The sequence below is a fragment of the Lactuca saligna genome, chromosome 3, assembly GCF_052625555.1.
Source record: "Lactuca saligna cultivar CGN05327 chromosome 3, ASM5262555v1, whole genome shotgun sequence".
Taxonomy (NCBI): Eukaryota; Viridiplantae; Streptophyta; class Magnoliopsida; order Asterales; family Asteraceae; genus Lactuca; species Lactuca saligna.
The window spans coordinates 45,801,911-45,808,190 of record NC_136419.1 but is presented as its reverse complement, the minus strand read 5'-3'; positions in this window follow the sequence as shown (position 1 = coordinate 45,808,190).

Here is a 6,280-nt window from a genome sequence, read left to right as displayed (position 1 = left end):
CTATGCGATCATTTTCATTGAGTTCAAGATCGCAAGCCTTTCTTTATAATTGTTCTTCCTCAGAATCATCATCTTCATCAGAATCTCCTATCGTTTTCTTCCCCTTATTAGCCTATGATTTATCCTTTGTTTTCTCTCCCCTTGTTCTGAAAGGACAAGGACCTCCGAAACACCCTCTATTCTGTTCAACATAGCAATTGCAGGGCGAAGCTTCTCATCTAGATGTTGTCTGATGGTGATTTTCAGGATTGGAGCATGAGCTTCGAGGAGGTTGGATAACTGTGATTTAACATCATTCACAAGGCTTTTTATGCCAGTTTGCTCAGATTTGACCTCGTCTACCTCTTGTTGTGCATGCTTGAGCTTAACGGATTGAGTCTTGAGTTGAGTTGTACGAATGGCAAGTTGGTCCATAATTTTGCTTTCAACTGCCAAGTCTTCTTGAAATTTAGAATCCCTTGAAGACATAGACTCTTGAAACGCAGAGTTGTCAGCAGAAATATCAGCCCGAAGCTTTGCAATGGACTCTCGTTCTTTTCACAGTGAAGCATTGAGATTGACAATGGCATCATTTACATTAGTAGCGTTGTTTGATGCAACTGTAGTGATCTCCGTAGTAAACGCTTTTGTGTTAGAGATTAGTTTATCGACATTTTCAGTCACTTGTAAACATGACCGAGTGGAGCTGTCAATAGCTTTGTGGCTTTGTCAAGAGTAACAACATGTTCCTTAACGAAGGTGTCAAGTATACCCTTTACACCTGCTTCAAAATATGTTGTGCTGGAAGAAATAGTGGTAGAAGCAAGGATAGAATCCATTTTTTCATTCAGAGCCTTTAAATCCTTTTAGGTAACGGGAGCATCTTCATCACTATCTTCTTGAATAGAGAAAGGACTGTAATGAAATGAGTCGAAATGAAAGCCTTCTCCCCCAAGAACATTTTCAGAACCATGATGTTGAGGAGAAACTGGATATGTAGTGGATGTGGTGAAACCTGATTTCTTTGCCCCCGTATAAGATGTGTTGCCATTAACAAAAGGTCCGGTTGAGGTAGTAGTAGTGGTGGTAGTAGTTGTTTCGGTGAAAAGTGGTGGTGGTAAACATGTAGAAGTGGGTGGTTGAGATGAAACAGGAGGTGGGAATGGAGAAATAGAAATAGGAGCAGTAGTGTGTTTAGGAGAAGGAGGTGGAGATGGAATAGTTTTAGTAAAGATTACCCCAGGTGAGTCTTCACGATCCGAATCCTCATACCCGTTGTGCTCCTTTTTGTGTTCAACCCGATCATCCTGATCCGAGGGAACGTAATCACTATCACTTGATGATGGAGCCTTCGACTTGAGAGTCATCTTTCGCAGCTTTCGCTTCTTAGGAGCCGAAGGTCCAGCCGTTTGACCCTTTTGCTTCATAGGCGTGACTGGTTTGGAAGAGTGCCCCTCTTGAATTCCATTTCTTTTGTCCCCTTTCTTACCTCCTTTCTTTGACTTGTCAGGTTCATCAATGGGTTGCATTTCCAAAGTAAGGGGCCTTGACCCGAAGCTGGAAGTCTCTTGTATTCGGTTATAATTTTGCTTGCATCTGAAACATGTCTATACATTGACTCACGAATTGATCCAATAAAAGCGAACTTTGAAGAGTCTGACACGATGATCTTTATGGTGTGGAAAGTAGCAATGGCAGAAATTAAAGAATATGCCATGACAGGAATTCTAAATTTCTCCATAGCTCTTTGGGTAATGATGGTCCAGAATCTCCCACATGAAATCTCCGTGTGACAAGAAGAAGAATTTAAACTTTGAACCAATTGATTCCACCGAATACACCCATAATCAAGATTGATGCCATGGTATAGACCATAGATCATGGTCATGAAAGCTTTGCTAGCACCATCAGATCTGGTTACTCATTCAGAAAAACTATTAAAGAAAAGGGTAAACAACCCATTCCATTGAGGAAGGAGGCAAGATTTCTTGACCTTTGTGATAGTAGAGAGAAGATCAGTATACCCCGTGTTGTAGAACATTTCGAAGAGCTGAGCTATAGTAATCGAGTCAGGATTAACCATGGAGTCCGTATAGGGTAGCCCTAACAGAGAGCAAAACCTAATTTTGGAGATAGAAGTTTTCTTATCGAAAATCTCAAACATAATACGTTCTTTATCCTTAACATACTTCTCCGAAGAGTAGGCCTGAGATAAGAGTGACATAGGAATAATATAGACCTTGGTTAAAACTATTACCAGTGGTGAGTATTTCAGACATTCAACGATCTGGAGCATGAATGCATCATACTTGAAAGGCATCAAGTTGATGATCAGGTTCTGGTTGGGTTTGATGGTGAGGAGAGTGGATTGAGCAGTGTGTTCTTGAACTGGAGATGATTATGCCATTGCTAAAGCTTGGTGAGAAAGATGAAAGTAGAGAGTTTTTGCCTTTTGAATGCTCGAGGCTTTTTGTAAGTGGTGAAGAAGAAAAACCTTATGGGAAATCCTTTTATACAATTACCTGGAGAGAAAATATTGATGATGATTGCGTGACCAACTCTGAAACGGCGCCTGGAAAAGTGCAAGTGACAACTGTTCCTCCGAAAAAGTTGTTAAACGGTCTGATGATAGGGACATTTCAAATTTCACGCGCCTTTTTGTTTTGAATTCTTATCCTCAAAACGTGTCGTGTCATCATTAACTTGTTCCCAACGTTTCAATTCCCAATCTTCACAATATGACACCATATACCCTTTCGCTTTTAATTAACTTTTGGAAGTGAACAATAAAACATCTACGAAATTAAAAATGCCATAAGTACCACGAACAAGACTTTTGGAAAATCAGGAGATTCTCGTGCAAGAGTGTCCCAAAGAAAAAGAAATAAAACAAGTTATATCTGTGGGATTTAAGTGAGGTCATTAGAGACACAAAAATGTGGATCACGGGCACAAATCGCTTCCTTCAAAGTCAAGAGAGACTGAGAAGTGCTTATGTAGTTTTCCGTTGAAATACGATCAATTATCTGTTAAGAAACATTAAAAGTCATCTTTTAATTTCGGTTCTAAGGGTGGCTTTTTCTTCGACCAAACTACGAAACTTTGCATAAGTTTGAAACTTGGGTGAAGCACTTGTGTGGCCGGTGTAGCATGTAACATCAAGTAGGTTGGAATTTTTTTCAGTGACTTGGTGAAATTGCAAAAATCTCATAAACAAAGTAAAACAGGATCCTTTTGGGAAGAAATGCCTTAGTTTTAGACAATTTCATAAAGATATCACAAAAATAAAAAGAGATTTCTTGGTACATACCACATGAGTGGTTTCGTTAATACATGGGTGAAAAACTAGAACATTTAATTGTTCACCGTCGGTTCATTAAAGGTGTTGGATTGTGGGTTTCCCTCAGATCATGGCGAAATGAAACTAAGATCATTAACACAGATGTTGTGTAACCATAAACCTCAGTGTTACATGCTGAGAGTCTCAAGGGTTGCGTTCACACAGAGACTAGTGAGGCTTTAGACAACATACAACAACATGCTTCTAGGGACACTTAGCTAATACATAGATTGAGAGTTTATACCTTTCCCTTGATGCATTGTTGAAACAATCAACAAGTTTTAAACAATTTATTTTACACAAATAAAAGAAAATATTTTTTCATTTTTGATAATTCTGAAAAATAAACAAAAAACAAAAAAGGAAAAAATGTTTTTGTAATTTTGAATTTTTCTGAAAGAGATAAAAATAGAAAAGAAAAATGAAATGTACAAAAATTATACATTAGGTTTCAACCGAACGTCGCCTTTTGATGGATGAAGTGAAATATACCGAGCGTTCGATACCATTCGGTGCCCGAATAAATCGGAACCAAAATAGACCGAGCATTCGCTCTATTTCGCTTGTTTAAACTTTAATAAGGCGAAAGCGAAAGGTATACTCAAGGAAGCAAAGATGATTTCGGTACATATTCAGCTTCCATCATTCCTAAGCCTTGAAGTATTTTATTGAAGGTTGCTTCAAGCAAGGCTTTTGTGAATATGTCGGCCAATTGATCAGCAGAACGTACGAAATAAATTTCTACGTTACCATCTTCCACATGATCCTTGATAAAGTGGTACCCCAGTGTTATGTGTTTTGTCTTTGAATGTTGCACTGGGTTGTGACATATTCAGATTGCACTTTCAGAGTCACAATAGAGTGGAATTCGCTTCATGTTTAGGCCATAGTCTCTTAACTAACTTTGAATCCAAATGACCTGCGAAGCACAAGATGGAGTGGCTATATATTCAGCTTCGGCTGTGGACAAGGATACACACGTTTGTTTCTTGGACTGCTAGCTGATGAGTTTGCCATCCAGAAATTGACAACCGTCTGTGGTACTTTTCCTATCCATACCACATCCTCCAAGATCGGCATCTGAGAATGCTTGAACGAAAAATCCTGACTTCGTCGGGTACCATATGCCGAGAGATGAGGTTCGCTTCAAGTATCGGAAGATGTTCCTGACTGCCATCATATGAGGTTCACGTGGATTGGCTTGAAACCTGGCATAATAACATATAGAGAACATAATATCTGGTCTACTAGCTGTAAGATACATTAGAAACCCTATCATTTGGCGATAGAACGTCATATCAGCAGCCGGTTTATCCAGAGATGGTGTTAGCTTCGTTCCGAATGCTATTGGAACCTTCACTCTAGAATCTCCCATCATTCTGAACTTCACCAGTAAAATCTTTATGTAAGCCTCTTGATTGATAAAAATTCCTTCTAGTCCCTGTCTAATATTTAACCCAAGGAAAAAGTTAATTGGACCCATTGAGCTCATCTCAAATTTAGTCTTCATCAACTTGCGAAACTCAGTTGTTAGGCTAGGATTCCTATAACCAAAGATGATTTCATCGACATAAATTTTGACAATCATTAGGTTCCCACCCTCTTTCTTACGAAAGAAGGTTAGGTCAACTGAACCTTGTTTAAACTTGGACATCTTAAGAAGACGAGTTAATTGCTTCATACCATATACGGCTTTCTCCAAAATATAGCAATGGTTGGGATACTTTTTGTTCACAAAACCCGGTGGTTGCTCAACATATACGATTTCTTCTAATTATCCATTACGGAAAGCACACTTGACATCCATTTGAAATACCTTTAAGTTTTTGTGTACTGTATACGCCAAGAAAATTCAAATTGATTCTAACCTTTCTACTGGAGCGAAAGTTTCTTCATAGTCGATTCCTTCTTCCTGACAGTATCCTTTCACCACAAGTCTCGCTTTGTTCCTTATGACGTTTCCTTCTTTATCTATATTGCTGCGATACACCCATTTTAGACCGACCATAGATGCATCAGGTGGTGTGGGAATCAATCTACAAACCTTGTTTCATTCTAACTCATTGAGTTCATCTTGCATAGCCTGAACCCAATCAGAGTGATCGATTGTAGTATTAACTATTTTCGATTGTATTTTGGAGACGAACTAATTAAACTTGCAGTATTCCACTTGAGAGAATAAAGCAGTTTGCTTCGCTTTCAGTTGAGATTGTGTAAGAACTCCCTCAAATGATTCAATGACTTGAGTTTTTAGATGATCTTTTGTCCATTTGTGAGTGGAGGGTAGTTTGGATCATAAGCAAGATCCAGTTCAACATTAATTCTCCCCCTCAAATGATGATTCTCCCCCTCGAATGATGGAGCCTTTTTCAATGTCTGGTTTAGAATTCTCCCCCTCGAGTGGACTTTTTTGGATCATGGTTGGAGATGGGTTCTCCCCCTAGAAAGGCGAATCTGATTTATTTGTCGTATACAAACCCCCCTACAATGGAGGCTCGCTTTCCATTTCTTTTGTGGCATCGTTGATTATCTTCTTTATTTCATCGATTTTATTATCTGCTACTTTTGCCTCAGAGTTGATAGCCTTCTATGGCTCATCAAAAAGTAACATATATTGCTCATATAAACCAGGTATTGGGATGGTGGCTTGACTAGAAGTTAGAAAGATGTATCCCATTTGACTTTCGCTTGATTGATTCTTCTTCAGAAAATTATCGTCAAACGTGACATAATAGGTTTCTTCTACTTTCTTGGATCGTTTGTGGAGAACTCTATATGTCTTGGAGGTTAGCGAATAACCCAGAAAGATTCCTTCGTCTGCTTTCACATCGAACTTGTTTCGGTTTTCTTTGGAACTAAAGGAGAAACACCTGGAACCAAAGACATGGAAAAAATTGATGTTAGGTTTGCGATTATTCAAAATTTCATATGGAGTAAGATAAAATCGCTTATTTAAGAGGG